The sequence below is a fragment of the Giraffa tippelskirchi genome, chromosome 11 (assembly GCF_054371585.1).
Source record: "Giraffa tippelskirchi isolate mGirTip1 chromosome 11, T2T-mGirTip1v1.2.pri, whole genome shotgun sequence".
NCBI classification, from domain to species: Eukaryota; Metazoa; Chordata; class Mammalia; order Artiodactyla; family Giraffidae; genus Giraffa; species Giraffa tippelskirchi.
The window spans coordinates 94,614,724-94,633,663 of NC_137285.1; the positions used below are offsets into that span (position 1 = coordinate 94,614,724).

An 18,940-nucleotide genomic window follows, 5' to 3' on the forward strand; every position below is an offset into this window, starting at 1 on the left:
CATTGGAACTGGGAACTTAAAGGTAAGAGGGGAATATTTAAATAACACAAAGGATGTTGATTTTTCTGCCCATGTGATGAGTTGTGGATAATTTTGACTTATCTTCCATTGGCTGGTGGGAAGAACCAGTGAGACAACATGTGTCTTGTGCCTTGCTCAGCATGAGGTACTCAAAGTTCAATAAAAGCTGATTTATTCTCATTTACAAATTGATAGGAGTCCTGACATTTTCAAGAGGCTTTTTCTGCTAATGAAAACTCAGAACATCTTGTGTGACAAGGAAACGATTTTCTTGGAACAACTAAGGCCTCAAAGAGGGCCAAAAATAGAAAGGAGAATAATAGGCATGATAGGCAACTTCCTTTTTCTCATTTCTTGCAGGAGCGTGATAAATGAAATACATCAATGGATGTGAATGGATTGTGAGTGGCCATTAAAGCTACTTCAGGTCACCATGATTTCCTACGTTTTATGGCCAGTCCCATAGCTACTCCTCATCACTCTATGGTCTCAATATGGGACTTTGATGGAGCTTGCTTTTTACTGCCAATTAGGAAAGGGACTGTCTCTTGATGGGTCATCATGGCTCTATAAAATTTCTGAAAGAGTCCTTTGAGTCCTGTAGGAATGGGGCTGTTTACAGTGATGTCAATGGAGACACATAGATTTTTATAGGATTTGCTCTCAAAAACACTGTTCAATAGAAAAGATAAAAGCATATACTGCCTCCGTGGCAAACTTCACCATTCCTGGCTGTCCTGTGAGTTGCAGGATCAGCATCTGAAGTTGTTGGTGACTTGTTTTCTGGTAGTAAAGTCAGAGAATAAAAGTTAAGCAAAATTAATTAGGTCTTGGGTGGGGCAAGACATTGGAGAGGGAGGTTATGTTGGAAAAGCATTCTTGTCACATGTGTCAGTATTTCCTTCTAAACTCTCAAGCCTGCAGCTCTGGGGCTGATGCCTGACTGGAACATTCCTTTTAATCCACAGGACTGATAATTATGAGGCTGCTCTTCCTGAGGGAATGTATCTAAAATAGGCCTCAGAGGTAAAATTACATTACTTCCAGCTGAGAATTTTTCCTTAAAGGTTTGGGTATATCTGAAATATATTTAAGTATATTTCTATTTTTTTGAAATTTGGGTAAACTTGAGGTTATTCTGTCTTTAATTCTGTAATTTTGAGCCTTTAGCAATCTAGTGACCATATAATTACAAATTGTAACCAAGAACATTTTATAGGATATAATTTTTCACTCAGGTAGTGAAAAATTGGAGTGGTTTGGGAGATGGCATTTAGATGTCATCTAGAGAGTTTGTCAATGTGTCTCAATATGTCAATATTAGAGAGCTTTCTGTGAACTTAAACAAATATTTTTGGGAATAATAAATGTAGTGGTTACAACTGGGACTTATCTAGAATTATGGACACTATTGCTGTTGTCTTTAATCTCTATGAACGTCAATTTGCAAATTGGCGCAACTCTTTCTTACCTCTAAAATATAAACTTGAAGATCAACTGCAGCAATATTTGTAAGAACTTTCAAATAAATAACATACTGAGGAAACTTGAAATTCCACTACTGAAAACTGTTGCTTGGTATAGTCAAAGAACTAGAGAGTTTAATAAGAAAGAGGGGCAAAGACTCTGTATGGAAAAGGAAAATAACCTTTTTTGGAAGTAAAAACATTTTGGGGGGCCTGAAATATGCCAGGTACTTATGATCCATGATCTCATTTGATCTTTAAACAATCCTTTCTGGCAATCCTCAATACAACATCAATACACGTCGAACTGAGCCTCACTCAATTTCAGAAATTACAAACCTAAGGCTGTGATGCTCAAGTCAAAGCTTTTCACAAGAATCCAACTAGTATAGGTTAAATAGACTGACCAATTAAGAATGCTCCCAACATTTGTTGGTTTAGACTTTTCTTGGTAGTGGCTTGACAAGTTTCTGCAGTATTATTTCTGAATTATACAATGTGGAAGGTTCTCAGTTCTGTAAGATACTTAACTTTGATATCAGTTCCACAGTCTTACCTTTTCCACATTTTTAAAAGTTAAAAATTACAAAATGTTTTGTATAGCCAAATATATATATATAAAATACATGAAAGATATAAAAATGGTACAAAGTTTCATTTTTATATATGCCCTCTAGTTTAAGAATAGAGTGTTACTAATTAAAGACATAGAATATTTCCAATTATTAAGACCCTTGTGTACCCTCTGCAACACAACTTCTACTTTCTCCGCAAGAGGAATCTACTAATCTGAATTTCTAGTTTAGTGTTTTCTGACTTTTTATATGTTTTTGTTTTCATATGTATGAATTTCAACACAGTATAACTTTTAGCTTGCGTGTTTTTGAACATGAAATCAATAGTATCTTACACTATAAATTCTTCTATTGTTTTCAGTTCATAATATTGTTTATAAGATTCATCCATGTTGTTGCATGTGAATGGAATTTATTTTTTCACTGTTGTGTAAAATAACTTTGTATGAATGAACCATAATTTGTTTATCCATTCTACTGTCGATGAGAATCTAGGCTTTTCTATGCTATTATGGGGCTTCCCAGGTGGTGCTAGTGATAAAGAACCCACCTGTCAATTCAGAAGACATAAGAGATATGGGTTTGATCCCTGGGTCAGGAAAATCCCCTGAAGGAGGCCATGGCAACCTACTCCAGTATTCTTGCCTGGAGAATCCCATGGACAGAGGAACCTGGCAGGCTATAGGTCACAGAGAGTCAGACACAAGGAAGTGACTTAGCACAATGCATGCATGCTATTATGAATGTTGCTGTTACAAACATTATTTACATGTTTCCAAGTCCGTGAGTTTTAAATTTTTATTTTATTTTTAATTGGAAGATAATTACTTTATCAATTTGTGAGGCTTTCTGCCATACATCAGCATGAATCAGCCATAGGTACACATATGTCCCCTACATCTTAAACCTCTGTGGGGTGAGAGCAAATTAACCAAGGTGGCATGCTCAGGCTCTCTTGCCCCATGTTTTGTAAATAATGGCTGTATAACAACTGAGGTCATTTATAGCAGTGTGCATGCGCATCATGAAATATTCACTTGGTCATGGACTATTTTGTGCTGTAGAGATATATGAGCTCCACCTAGAAAGTGGCAGGATTTACTGCTGCATCATGGCTGCGTCCATTGGGTCAGCCACGAGAGGAGAGAATATAGTGTGTCTACTGCGATGGCTGCTACATCATCCTGAGAGAATGCTGTTATGGCTGCTGTGTCATCCAGGAGAGAATAAACATGTCTGCAGATCCTACAGCTCCTTGAGTCTTCTTCCAGGCTCTTAGCTCGTGCCTTGCCTACCCTGGGTTCAGTGAACAGTGCGCACAGTGAGGTACAGTGAGACAACTGGTGTCATGAACAGGATCAGCGAAACAGTTGGCGCAGTTGGCAGGATATCCAGTGGGTAGGGGAGCCTGAGGCTACACTAGATAGAGAAAGCCAGTGGCCACCAGATAACATGTGGTACCAAGTGGCTGCAGTCCTCTTGGTGTAGGTTCTGGTGGAAGACTGGGAGGCAGTAGATGGTTCACCAGATAGTATTGAAAAGGTATTATAGGTGAAGAGTTCCCATTTGCTGAACAAGGCAGCACAGACTGCCGCTGGCACCGTGGGGTGGATTTTCTTGACTGCCTTGATGGTAAATATGAATAGTGCTCTCTATGATGCTGCACTGGTGTGCAATGTGCAGGAAAAACTAGAACAACGTATACTGGCATTAGAGCAAGGACTCCGTGACCCTGAAGAACCCAACACCTCTGGCAGCAAGGTGGTAAGCGACAGTGATGATAAATGTTATGAGACTGCAGGTCCCCACTTAGCAAGCAAGGCCTGTTATTCAGCAGAAAGTGAAGCACAAGCAGCTTACAGCCCAGAGGAGGCATCCTCAAAGGGTGCCCAGTGTGACTGAGTTTGTAATGTATCGACCATATACTCGGGTGGAGTTGGTCAACTTGTGTAAGAAGTTTTAGTAAAAGCAGTGGGGACCTTGGTGCAGCTTGGCTTTTGCGGGTCAGGGACATGGGGGTGGGCCTGTCACCTGTGAGGGTTTTGACGGTCCTCACTGAGAGAGGTAGACGGATGGCATGCGAGGTTTGTCTGGGTCCTGTGGTGTAGATCTAGGCTGTGTACCGTAAAGGCTGTGTCCTCAGATTTAGAAAAATATAATCATATGGATGGGCTGTGAACTCTGCAAAGATCCCCTCCATGAAGGAATGGGCCTGGCCCTGTTGGGGGGTTTGCAGTTTCTTAATAAAATTCCACAGGAGGCTTTCCTGCAATCTCATAAGGACAGACTCTGGACTGGACTTAGCCAAGGAAGATAAAGGCACTCCACATGTGGTGTGTGATTTTTCTAGCCCTGTGAAGGCAAGGACTGCAGCATGAGTTACAGGTGATACCCGGTGTTGAGTTTTGCTATGTACTGGGGATGTAACTGTTTGTTGTTTGAGCTATTCCTGTGGCAAAATGTAAATCTAAGGGTCAGTGTTATTCACCAAGGGGATATCAGAGAAGATGGACTGCACACAGAATGTTAGGCAAGAGACCCTGAAAAGGTAGAGTGTGGGGAGAGAGCAAATTAGCCAAGATGGAGTGTTCAGGCTCTCTCGCCCCACATTTTGTGAGTAATGACCATGTAACAGCTGAGGTCATTTATAGCACTGTGCATGCAGGTCACGAGGTACTCTCGGTTGTGGGCTACTTTGTGCAGTAAACTTGTGTGAACCCCACTTAGAGAGAGGTGGTATTTAATGCTGCATCATGGCTGTGTCCATTGGTCAGCCACAAGAGGAGAGAATATAGCATGTCTACTGCTATGGTTGCTGCGTCATCCAGGAGAGAGGTTGTGTTGTGTTAGGTTATGCTATGGCTCTTGCTATGGTTGCTGCATCAGCCAAGAGAGAATGCATGTGTCTGCAGTTCTTACAGCCCCTCAAGTCTTCTTCCGGCCTCTTAGCTTTCCCCTTGCCTACCCTGGATTCAGTGAACAGTGCACACAGTGGGATACAGCAAGACAATTGGCATCACAAACAGGATCAGTGATACAACCTTCCTCCCACCTCACTCTGCAAACCACCCCTCCAGGTTGTCAGAGAGCACCGGCTTTGGGTTCCTGTGTCAGACAGGAAGTTCCCACCGGCTATCTATTTCACATAAAGTAATGTATCTGTTTCAATGCTACTCTCTCAAATCATCTCACCTTTTCTTTCCCCCGCTGTGTCCAAAAGTCTGTTCTCTATGTCTGCAGTGCAAAGTAGATAGGTTCATCAGTACCACCTTTCTAGAATTCATATATATGCATTAATGTACGATATTAGTCTTTTTCTTTCTGACTTACTTCACTTTGTATAATAGGCTCTAGGTTCATCTACCTCATTAGAATTGACACAAATACATTGCTTTTTATAGCTGAGTAATATTCCATTGTGTATATGTACCACAACTTCTTTATCCATTCATCTGTTGATGGACATCTAGGTTGCTTCCATGTCCCAGCTATTGTAAATAGTGCTGCAATGAACACTGGGATATATGTGTCTTTTTCAATTCTGTTTTCCTCAGAGTGTATGCCCAGTGGTAGGATTTCTGGGTCATACAGAAGTTTTATTCTTAGTTTTTAAAGAAATCTCCCTGCTGTTCTCCATAGTGGCTGTGTCAATTTGCCTTCCCACCAACAGAGCAGGAGGGTTCCCTTTTCTCCACACCCTCTCCAGCATTTATTGTTTGTAGACTTTTTTTTTTTTTTTTTTACTTCTGTTTTTTCCATTTTTGGTGTGCTTAATGCCTTTTGTTTGTAGACTTTTTGATGGTGGTCATTTTTACAGGTGTGAGATGATACCTCACCAGAAACTATGTAACTCTTAGAGGAAAACGCAAGCAAAACACTCTTTGACATAAACCACAGCAAGATTTGCTATGACCTACCTCCTAGAGTAATGGAAATAAAAATAAAAATAAACAAATGGGATCTAATTAAACTTAAAATCTTTTGCACAACAAAAAAAAAAACTATAAGCAAGGTGAAAAGATAACACCAAGAATGGGAGAAAACAATAGCAAGTGAAACAACTGACAAAGAAGTAATCACCAAAATATACAAACAGCTCATGAAGCTCAACCCAAAAAACAAACAACCCAATCAAAAAGTGGACAGAAGACTTAAACAGGAATTTCTCCATAGGAGACATACAGATGGCTAATAAGCACATAAAAGCATGCCCAACATCACTATTTGAGAAATAAAATTCCAAGGCCTTTTTTTTTAAGGACTTCCCTGGTGGCTCAGTGGTAAAGAATCCACCTATCTACCTACAATGCAGAAGATGAAGGTTTGGTTCCTGGGTTGGGAAAAACCCCTGCAGAAGGAAATGGCAACCCACTCCAGTATTATTGCCTGGAAGATCTCATGGACAGAGGAGCCAGGTGGGCTACAGTCCATAGCATCCCAAAAGAGTCAGACACAACTTAGCAACTGAACAAAAACAAAGTCCATTTGTTATACAAAATTTTTTCTACAGTGTAAATCTGGGAGCAGAATCACTGCTTCCTAGATTATGTAAATGTTCATATTTCCTAGAAAATGTCATACTGTTTACCCAAGTATTTGTTTCAATATATGCTTTTACGAGACATAAGAATTCATTTTTTCTGCATTACTGCCAGGAATACATCACAATGCTCTGCCAATATCATTCTGGTTTAAATTTGTATTCTCTGATTTCTAATAAAGTTGCAAATATGTTTGTCATTCATATTTATTTTATTTAATTTCTTGTATATTTTGCCCATTCTTCTAAGAATTGTCGTTTTTCTTATTTTAAGAGTTGTTTTCCTGGATACTAACCCTTTGTTGTTTATTTATATACAGAAACCTTCTGTCGTATGGTGGCTTGCCTTCACGCTTTCTTTAAGATATATTTAGCAAACAGAAGTTCATAATTTTAATGTAGCCAGACTTAATCATCTTTTCTTTATGAGCCACACTTTCTGTGTTTTGTTTAAAAAATCTTTATGGAAATGAGGTTAAAAAATATATTGTTTTTCTCTAAAAGTTTTTTCTTTCAGATTTACCTTTACTGAACTTTGAGTTTAAAATTTTTTGTCTAGTATAGATACTTGACCTGGATTAATGTTTTTCTGTATGGATATCAACTTTCCACAATCATTTGTTGAACAGTTCATCTTTGCCCACTGATCTGCATGCTGTTTCTCCCCTGCACCAGGTTTAAACATTTAGTAAACCTTCAAAAGGTTTTATTAAATGCCTAACATGTGTCAGGCTTTGTTTTGGATACAGAAGCTCATAACATGTGGGTTCTGTATTCTGTTTCACTCATCAGTTTGTCTATTTCTTTATCAACTGTATTAATTACTAAAGTTCTATATTAATTATTCTTTGTCTCACAATTAAATGATAGTTTGAACTGGTGTATAATAAATTCCTGTTAGTTCCTTCAAAGGCATTGTTGCACTCTTTAGCATCTACTATGCTTGTTGACAATGCAGAGGCATCTAATCCTTGATGCTATGTGTGAACAATATATTCCCTCCCCTCCCACTCCAGAAGACTCTATAATCTTTTTATTCGCAGTCACATCATGATGATTTGGCTTGGTGTGGGTTTATTTTTGATTCATTGCTCTGGGCACTTAAGGAAACTTGGGTTATCATGTTCATTATATCTGAAAAATTTTCCTATATTATTCTATGATTCTGCCTTTTTGGAGTCCTTGTCTGCCCACAATTCTTAATAACAGGGAACTAAAAGCCGACTTAAAACTCTTACTTTGTGTATTTTTGTGTATGTGTAGATATGTGTATGTGTATGCATATGTGGAAAGCAGTGTTGCTAACTGTGAGTTTCACTGTAGGGAAGGATTATAATTATAGCTGCAGGGAAGTTATTAATCCATTTGGATAAAATTATGAAATTTTTTACATATTTATTACATATGTAATAAATAATAATAAAGAAAATTATTACAAAAATGACATATTTGTAATTTTGAGTATTTTTCTGTTAACAAAGAAGATTTGTTTCTTCACTTATTGAAGTCTTTTAAAAAATATTTCAATATTAGATTTCAGAATTTTTCCCTGTAGAGCTATTTCATATTTTTTTAAAATATAGTCTTATGTACCAGATATTTTTAATCATATTATAAATGATACATTAAAATTTTATTTTATAAGTTTCTGTTGCTATAGCACAGAAATAAAATAGATTTTACATGCTGGCTTCACATAAAGCAAACTTGCCAAACTCTTTTATTAATTTCTATAACTTATTTATAGATTCATTTAGATACCTTAGACATATAACCATATACTCTGAAAATGTTATCTGCTATCCTTTCTAACCCTTATCTTCTGTTTATTTTATTGAATTATCATATTGCTGAGAAGTCCCAGTTGCGATATTGAATAGAACTGGTGATAATGGGAATCCTTGCCTAGTTTCTAACCTCAAAGGCAAGTCTCAATGCTTTATCTTTTACTTTTTAACTTGCTTGTTGCATATTTGTTGCATTAAAATATTTGATTGGGAAAATTTCTATTTGTTAAGAATTTATGTACTAAGAGACTGTTGAACATTTTCGATTTTCTTGCATTTATTGAGAGGATCATATGCTTTTTCTCCTTTTATTGGTCAATGCAAATATGGTGATTTGCACTGATTAATTTTTAAAGTTAACATTATAGTGAGTGAAGTCGCTCAGTCGTGTCCGACTCTTTGCGACCCCATGGATTGTAGCCTGCTAGGCTCCTCCGTCCATGGGATTCTCCAGGCAAGAGTACTGGAGAGGATTGCCATTTCCTTCTCCAGGGGATCTTCCCAACACAGGGATCGAACCCGGGTCTCCCGCACTGCAGGCAGACTCTTTACCGTCGGAGCCACCAGGGGCTTCTCCATTTCTATTTTAAACCCAATTCAATTACAATAGTATCATTCATATACCCTTGGGCTTTAGTTTGCTAATATTTTATTAGAATTTTTGTCAATCTGTGTGCACAATTTCTTAGGCATACATTCCCCCCACCTTTTCTTCCTTTGGTTCTTTGTCTTTCTCTCCTTTTTCCCTTTCCCTTCCCACTGCTCCCTCCGTCCCTTTCTTCCTTCCTCATTCTCTCCTTCTCTCTTTCTTTTCTTTCTTCTTTCTGAGCTCTGATTGATTCTGAAGCAACTTTCCCTCTAGTTCTCTCAGGCGGGAATTTGGAAGAAGGCAGTATGGAGAAGGCAATGGCACCCTACTCCAGTATTCTTGCCTGGAAAATCCCATGGATGGAGGAGCCTGGTGCGCTGCAGTCCGTGGAGTCAAGAAGAGTCGGACACAACTGAGCGGCTTCACTTTCACTTTTCCCTTTCATGCATTGGAGAAGGAAATGGCAACCCACTCCAGTGTTCTTGCCTGGAGAATCCCAGGGACGGAGGAGCCTGGTGGGCTGCCGTCTATGGGGTCACACAGAGACGGACATGACTGAAGCGACTTAGCAGCAGCAGCAGCGTAACTACTCAGATGTTATAGCTATTTTGGGGCCCAAATTAAAGTGGGATAATCTGATAAAACTTTTCATCTCTGTTTGGACCTGTCCTTGACTTCTGTCACCTTGGTCTTGTGAAGTCACACCTGTAGCCCAGTTTCTAGGTATATGCATGTCTTCAAGATTAAGCAGTTTAGTGCTTCTTAGGTATTCACTTTCCTTCTCAGGGTTCCACCTCTCTTCTCAACAGGGCCTGGGAGTCTCCAGAACCTGCCAGCAATTTAACACTTTTTAAGATTATATAAATATATTAGCAGAAGTGTCGATGCCAATAACATATTACCAGATGTAGAACATGTTTACAATATGTTTTTAATGAATCAGCTAACATTTTGTTGTTATGTAGCAGGAGGATTTTAGCAAAATTATCTTTGGTATTGCTTATTTTGTGGGGAGTTGCCCACTGAATGAGGGGGATCCCTATTAAGTACAATATTTGCTGTAGTTGCTATCATATAAAAAGTATGTAACTTGGGAGCACTCTGGAGAGCTGGGTCTGGTTGCCAATTCACTACTTAGAGATTTTTTTTGGCAAAACATATGGGGATTTTAAAACTACTTTCATGTCCTGAGTTGTTAGACCAGCATTGGGTTGCATAGCTCTGGTTAATATTAATATGACTGAGGTCATTTTTGTACTACATAAATTTTATCGCCAAAGTGTAACTCATAAAAGGGATTAGGATGAAAATGAGCACAGTTAGACATGGTTTCAAGTGAATATTTAAAAGAAGATAGCCAAGAAACTTTCTCAGCAATGGGCCTAAGCCTGTCTTTTTATGGCCTTTGATCTGTGCTTTGACTATGCTCATCTATGGGGTTACAAGCAGTCTATTCTTGACTTACCTCCCTGGCACTTGAAATACTTTGATTCTGGCATAACATAGGGTTTTAAATGTCTCTTTTTGCTCAGTGCTCACTACCTTGCCATTTTATATTTACACATTCCTATGTCTATTATGTAATTATACATGTTTGCTTTCTTTTGTAGAATGATGCTTTTGGAAGAGAAGGTGACAAATGGATACTATTCTCATGAAGAAATAAATTTGTACCCACTAGTAATTAGTAACAAGAGACATGCAAAGTATTACACATACAAGGATGCTTCTTAGATTTGTTTCTGAAGCCTCTCTGGATAGAATCTCTTCTTTTGACTCTGCCTCTTGACTGAAATTTCTTACAAAATTTTCAACTTATTGAGACTAAATATATTTCTACCCACTTAACTTTCCAAGAACTAGAAAATGCTTTTTGTTTGGATACACTTAAATTTTAAAGTGATTCAGAGAGTAAGTTCCTAGAAGCTCCACACTATCTCTGGGTCTTTGCCCATGCTTCTGTCTCTCCAGAATTCCCTTTCTCCCCATTCTGCCTAATTCCTTCTTATCCCTCACAACAACTCCGGGAGAACTTTTTTGACTTTCTAATCTTTGTGGGTTTGTACATGTGCATTTTTATCAGCGTGTATTTATTCTACTATATTGTAGTTAACAGGTAAGAAACTTGGGCTATAGAGCCACATTATTCAGACTCAAACCAAGGCTCCATGAGTGGCAAGCTGTGTGACCATGGACAGACTACTTAACCTCTCTGTGCCTCAATGTCTTCTGTAAAATAGGATAGGAATTTCTTAACTAATCAGTATGATAATATATGCACAGAACTTAATACAGTTTGGCACATTATTGGAGCTCAGTAAAAGTATGCTATTATTTTTCCAAGCTCTTAGTGCATTGTATTGAGATACTAACATCTCCTCTTTCCAGAGTTAGCTCTCTTTTAGATCAGAGAGATCCTTCTCTGCTTTCTCAGCATCTGCCATGGTGCCAGCCCCATGGCAGATTCTCAGGAAGAATAGGACTAAAGAAGAAATGAATCCTTGGTTCTAGAACTCTCAAGAGAGTTGCCAGATGGTTATGAATGTTGACGTTTCGCTACTATATTCATGATCCTAAATTTCCACCACGTATATCCTCCAAAGGGTTCTCTTGAGATGTACTGTTATACAGGAATTTATTAGCATCTGTGGCTAAAGAAGTTGTGAATATTAATGATGGAGGTGTGTAGATATGTGTCTGTTGTGCATGCATTTGTGTATGTGAGAGAGAGAGAGAATGCAAGTTCCCTATGATAGCCAACTCTATCTGTAGCAATTAGCTAAAAATCAGTAGTGACCTATATTGGCCATGAGTTCTTAGAGAAATGTTTACCAACTTTCTCCAGTGAAGATCCATGAAGACATGGATGTAAGTCTATACCAGACATAATACCTTCACAGACATAGTACCTAACCCTTTCCACAGATTACCCATGTAGTCAAACCAACACATAGAATTGTCCATTAACATTCACTTACAAAGTCTATCTCTATCTTCAGTCTCCTGACAAGCATCATGATACCAAGTGGAGTGCTGGGGAGGGAAACGGGAGAGCGAACCAATTATTGTTTCTGTTGACAACATAGATGGAGCAAACATTGTCACAATGGGTGACACAATGGGTCTTAATGAATGCCCAGTCTCATACTGATCACCATCACCATTTCTTTTCTTTTCATTATGCTTTGGTTTGTCTCATGGACTTCTAAGTATCTTGGAATCTGGATTCAGCTGAATACCACTTTTCTGAGGTTGCTCAGTGCTATTAAAGGTTTGTGTTCTCTCTCTCCTTTAAAAAAATTGAGGTATAGTTGATTTATGCTGCTGCTGCTGCTGCTAAGTCGCTTCAGTCATGTCCGACTCTTAGCGACCCCATGGACTGTAGCCCACCAGGCTCCTCCATCCATGGGAGTTTCTAGGCAAGAGTACTGGAGTGGGGTGCCATTGCCTTCTCCGTAGTTGATTTATAATATTGTGCTAATTTCTGCTATACAGCAAAGTGACTCAGCTTATATATTTTTTGTTGTTCAGTTGCCAAGTTGTGTCTGACTCTTTACCACCTCATGGACTGCAGCACGCCAGACTTCCCTGTCCCTCACCATCTCCCAGAGTTTACCCAAGTTTATGTCCATTGTATCCGTGATGTGATCCAACCATGTCATCCTCTGTAGCCCTCTTCTCCTTCTGCCTTCAATTTTCCCCAGCATCAGGGTCAGATGTTCGCATCAGGTGGCCAAAGTATTGGAGTTTCAGCTTCAGCATCAGTCCTTCCAATGAGTATTCAGGGTTGATTTCCTTTAAGATTGACTGGTTTGATCTCCTTGATGTCCAAGAGACTCTTAAGAGTCTTCTCTAGCATCCCAGTTCAAAATCATCAATTCTTCAGTGTATACATACACATTCTTTTTTATGTTCTATTCCCTTTTCATTTATCCCTGGACATTGAATATAATTCCCTTTGCTATACAGTAGGACCTTGTTGTCCACCCATTTTATACATAATGGTTTACATCTACCAACCTCAAACTCTCAATCCATCCCTCACCCCCACCTCCCTCTTGGCAACTGCAAGTCTGTTCTCTATGCCTGTGAGTCTGTTTCTGCTTGGTAGATAGGTTCATTTGTGTCATATTTTAGATTCCACATATAACTGATATATCTTATGGTATTTATCTTTCTCTTTCTGACTTACTTCACTTAGTATGGTAATCTTCAGGTGTACTGAGGTTTCCACAAATGGCATTGTTTCATTCTTTTTTATGGCTAAGGAGTATTCCATTGTATTACATATATGTACCACATCTTTTATCCACTCATCTGTGGATGGACATTTAGGTTGTTTTCATGTCTCTGCTATTGTATATAGTGCTGCTATGAGCATAGGGGTACAGGTATCTTTTTGAATTTTAGTTTTGTCTAGATATATGCCCAGGAGTGAACTTTCTGGATCAAGCAGTAAGTTTATTTTTAGTTTTCTGAGGAACTTCCACACTGTTTTCCTCAGTGGCTGAACTAATTCACATTCCTACCAACAAGGTAGGAGGGTTCCCTTTTCTCCATACACTCTAAAGCATTTGTTATTTGTAGACTTTTTAATAATGGTCATTCTGACTGGTGTGAGGTGATACCTCCTTGTAGTTTTGATCTTCATTTCTCTAGTAATTAATTATGTTGAGCATCTCTTCATGTGCTTATTGGCCATCTGTATGTCTTCTTTGGAGTAGTGTCTATTTAGATTTTCTGTCTAAATAGTGTGTATTCAGACCTACTTAGGTCTTCTGTCAATATTTTGATTGGGTTGTTTGTTTTATGTTTTTGTTGAGATAAGACTGGCAAAAGGTTGTTGCTGAACCCAGGAAAAGACGCCAGGATTCTTAGCCTCCGGAGAAGAATTCAATCCGGGGCCAGAGATGAGGCTTGATCGCTCAGAGCTTTTGTGCAATAGGGTTTATTAAAGTATAAAAGTGATAGAGAAAGCTTCTGGCATAGACATCAGAAGGGGGCAGAAAGAGTACCCCCTTGCTAGAGTTAGCAGTGGAGTTATATACTGAATCAAAACAATGTCTGGAGGTTGTAAAGACCTCATCAGACCTACTCCCATAATTTACATTTTAAGATAACAGGATTAGCCAGAAAGTTTAATCCAGAGACTGTCCCCAGGTAGGATACATTATTGTTATCCTTGTAAAGATTTCACCAGACCTACTCCCATAATTTACATTTTAAAATAAAAGGATTAGCATTTGACAATAGAAAGATCCTTCAGACCCACTCCCATAACATACCTTTTAAGATATCAGGATTAGTCAGAGGTTCTCAGGAAGCAGAAACTGTCCTCCAGCTGGATACATTGTTGCTGTATAATCCCTAGTATAGAGTTTAAATTGAGTTGTGTAATTGACTAAGACTAAGGAATGCAGAGGAAAAAATACGTTTGTCCTTTTCTTCTTGAGAATTCCAGACCCCTCTCTCCTTGGGGACCCCTAGACTTCTTATCAACCTGCCTAGGAAATGACTCTCTCACTGGGCTCTTAATGCTTATTTTGCCCTTTGTATTTGTCATGGCCCCACTCCAGCAGCACCCTCGTGGGACCACAGCACCACAAGGTTACAAAAGCTGGGCTTGGTGTCAGAGATATACTCCGTCCTCATCATTCCCCTGACTTTCACTTAGGTGTGGACTCAGGTAAGCAAGTTAACCCTTTGGTTTTGTGCCTGAAAAGGGGATGAGGCTCTAATACTGTGTGCCTGCTTTCCTCATAGGCTTGTTCAGAGGATTAAGCTTGACAACTAAGGTACTTTTTTTTTTTTTTTAATTAATATATGGCTCACTACTTCCTGGCTCCATGGACATATGAATTCACTTTAATATATTCTACCTTTCTGAGGGAAAAATACTGATTTAGGGATAGAGACCAAAGCATCACTTCTCAGTGGTTAGCTCAAATTGTAATTTTTTTTTTTTAAAGTAAGAATCTTCAAAAGCATTCCAAAAACTCAATGCATTTGAATCTCTTTTCAGCTTCAAATTCTTTCTTGACTAACCAGGAGGAATTTTTTGAAAAGGTGCTACCCTTTATTTTCATGGTTGCTCTTAAGCATTCTGTTCAGAAAAGGAAGCTGGCTTTAGATAATTTCATGTGTTTTATTCAGATACTGTTCCTGGGTTCATTAGCAGCAAAAGACATAAAAAATTCCAGAAGGATGCATTTTCCAGACTGGAAGAATCCTGTACATGCCTGATTTAATCAATTATTTACAAATCTGAGTTCTCTGAGGTTATTGGCACCTCTAGGACAAAAAATGAGCTTTATTAATCTTTGAATCACTTCATAATAGGGGATTGACACTGGTTTATTAAATTAATAAATGCATTTGCAGAAACATTATTGGAAGACTAGATATAGGCTTTAAACCCTATAACTCTCTTCAAGTTCTCAAGCATTCAAAAATTATTTTCTGATCTCTTACAATGGGTTGGAGTCTTAAGTACAGAGAAAGCCCTGCCCCTTCTCTGAGAAAGCCTAATTATTAGGGGAAATGTGGGATGAATAAAAGGGTTATGCTAAAGGGAGTGCAGAAGAGGGAGCCCCTAACTCTTCCTAGCTGGGTGTGTTCAAGCATGCAGTAGAGTTTTCCAGGAAAATAAGGAGACTCAACAGGCAGTCCAAAGAGAGGAAACAGCTTGACTAGACAACCAGAAGTCTGAGGCAGCGCCAGCTTCTTGCTGTAGTAAATGTCTGTGGTGCCTCTTTCAGGGTGTCCTGCCTGGCGTTTTACGTACCAAGAAGACATTTCTGATTAGGGTACCTGAAGAAAGGGCATATAATTACATTGAGAAAACATAATACCTCTCTTCAAATATAGGAAGTATTATGAAAGCAATGCTGGTCTATTATACAAAACTAGGAAAAAAACTTGCAGTCTACATTAAGAAAGTAAAATAATCATCTATGATACTTTCATATGAAGATAATCATTGTTAACATTTTATACTTTCCTTCTTCCATGAGTATTGTTTTATCTAGCTGTGATCAGACTATACATACAATTTTTATGTTTCTCTTAACATTTTTTTCAATGTCACTAAACTATCTTTAAAAAATTCTTATTGAAGTCTGCATATTCCAGAATATGTGTGTAGGGTCAAGAGTTGATATCTGCTTTCTGGTGTTTACCTATTATTAATGTCATGATGGCTAATATTTGTAGCATTAATCTTTGTATTTTATTTCCTTTAGTATAAATATAAATTTAATATTATATAAATATAAATTTAATGTGAAATTCACTCAGTTAAAAATTGTTATAATATAAAACTTCTTCATAATGCAATGCAAAATTATTTTCTGAAAATATTAAACCTACATACATTTCTCAAACTATTTTATTTGGTGCCTATTTCACTGTAGCCTCATATGTTGAAAATATTCTCAATTTAAAAATATTCTTTTTTTTCAGTAGGCAAAAAATGGCACTTAACTAAAAGTTTAATGTTTGTCATCTTAGAAATTCATTTAAATCTCTTTCATATATTCATTAGCATTTTGTCTTGTAACCTATGTTCTTATATCCTTTATACCTTTCCTATTAGAAGATGAGGGAGCAGATGGGTCAAGATTAGTATTTTCCTACTGAATTATATGGGTTTTAGATGTCTTACCACTTCATTACATTTAAATAAAATATTTATATATAGTTTTTTGGCTATAGGCTTATCTAAAATCCAAATAGGTTTATTTAAAATACAGACATTTGATATTAATAGCCATCAAATATGTCAATATTTTAAGATTTTGGAGGGGACAGATAATCAGCTATATTTCCTTCTGACTTTATAACTTCATTTTGATATCTAACATCTTAACCCATCTGGAATTTATTTTGATAACATGGCAGGAGAGATGAACAAATTATTTCCCAGATAGGTTAAAAATGGTCCTAGTACTGCTTATTGTTTCTCTTCCTTTATTCTCTGATTTGTGATTATATGTTAATTTCCTGTATGCACTTGGTTCTATTTCCTGGTTATATATCACTTCATAGATTTCCCCATCTATTTTCATGTCAGTGCCACACTGAATAGCTTTATAATGTTTTTATATCTAGTGAGGTCATTACTTTTTAGTGAGGTGATTACTTTTTTCCAAATTTTTTCTTAGCTGTTCCAGATGAACTTTGGAATCATTTTGTCAAAATATTGAAAAACATAGTTGGAGTTTTGATTGGGAACACATTAAATCTTCAAGTTAACTAGGAAAAAATTGAAATTTTCTAGTAGTTTGCCCTCTTATCCAGGGATCTGGCTTGTCTACTTATTTAAGCCTCTTTTATAACCTCTCTGTACTTTAGTAAATTTTCCCCCCCGTGCACAAATAATCCTGAGTTTACCTAGTTTTTTCTTTCTAGTCTTTACCTCTTTTCCTTAAAAACCTAAGTAAGTCATTACTTAGATTCCAATTCTACAATTTATGGATGTTCAATGTCCTCCCAAATATTGTGCAACATTGTTGTTTTTATGGTCACCTCTGGCTCTGAGCTCAAACCTAACTTAACTGAATAAATTCAGTTTTTGGATCATTGCCACCATATGTTGACTATCCATATTCTGTACCCATTGACTATGAAGTGGAATTTGGTCTCAGCTCCTGAATTACACAGACACACAGACACACACACACACACTCACTCAACTCAAATTCATGTGCTCACTCATACATAATCTACTTTCAAAAGGTATTTGTAGATTAGGGAGACTTTGCTAAAAGATTGAGGGTACATAAAATTGCGCCTGAAACACCAAAATGTTGAAAACCATTCGTCTACCCAGATTTTTTCATCAGCTATTTCCCATCCACAAATGCACCTTTGTATATTATACAAGACAATTTTGTTTATTTTTGCTAACTCCTCTTGTTCCTCATGGTTTACCCTTTTTCCCCCGTGACTCAACAAAATAATTTCCCAAATAAAAATAGCTCTGTCCATAATCCAGAACCAGATATAAAAATAATATCCCCAGCATTATATGTTTTCACATTTCTTATTGGACTTATTCTTATATATTTAATCTTTCTAGTTGCTACTAAGAAAGAACATCTTTGTTTTCTTTTAGCTAACTACTGATCCTATTCATGAAACTTAGCATGCAGGTGTGCACATGTGCTAATTTGCTTCAGTCGTGTCTGACTCTGTGACCATATGGACTGTAGCCTGCCAGACTCCTCTGTCTATGGGTTTCTCCAGGCAAGAATACTGGAGTGGGCTGCCATGCCCTCCTCTCATGAAACCTTAAAAATTATATATTCATTTATATCCTGTTACTTTTCTAAACTCTTATCAGGTCTACAAGCATATTTTTAAAAGTCTATAATACCAATTGTAATTAATATATTTTTCTGTTTTCTAGTAGTTGGAAATCTAGTTTTTGTTTTATGTCATATTGTAAAATGTAAATTTTTCTGTGTGTTTTTGACCACTGTCCTCTCATATCAAAGATTCTATGATGTATATAGGGTAAACTCAGAAAAGAGATTATATAAAAGTTACAAAGAATGACTATAAATCTAAGATCCCTGATTTTTCTCCCATAAAATCAAGGTAGTACTTAAAATGCTTGTTTTATATATTTTTAATATTTATTTTAAATTGATTGATGATTTCTTTACAATATTGGTTTGACTTCTGTCATACATTCAACATGAATTAACCACGGGTGTACATATGTCCCCTCCCTCATAAATCTCCCTCCTATCTCCCACCCTTTCCTAGCCCTCTAGCCTTTTACAGAGCCCCAATTTGAGTTCCTTGAGTCATACATAAAATTTCCATTGGCTATCTATTTACATATGTTAGTGTATATGCTTCCATGCTACTTTCTCCACTCATCTCACCCTCACCCTCCTCTCCCCAATCCTTGTCCATAAGTCTGTTCTCTATGCCCGTGTCTCCATTGGTGCTCA

General features: G+C 37.5%; 1 long non-coding RNA gene across 1 annotated transcript in view; it reads left to right on the forward strand.

The window, feature by feature from the left end:
* The window catches only part of LOC145525436 (uncharacterized), a 227,325-nt gene extending 214,294 nt beyond the window's left edge, over positions 1 to 13,031 (forward strand). Inside the window, exons 11-12 of the long non-coding RNA XR_014068209.1 lie at positions 8,461 to 8,526; positions 10,589 to 13,031. This is a non-coding gene — a long non-coding RNA (uncharacterized LOC145525436). The remainder of the gene's footprint in view (positions 1 to 8,460; positions 8,527 to 10,588) is intronic.
* The last annotated feature ends 5,909 nt before the right edge of the window (positions 13,032 to 18,940 follow it).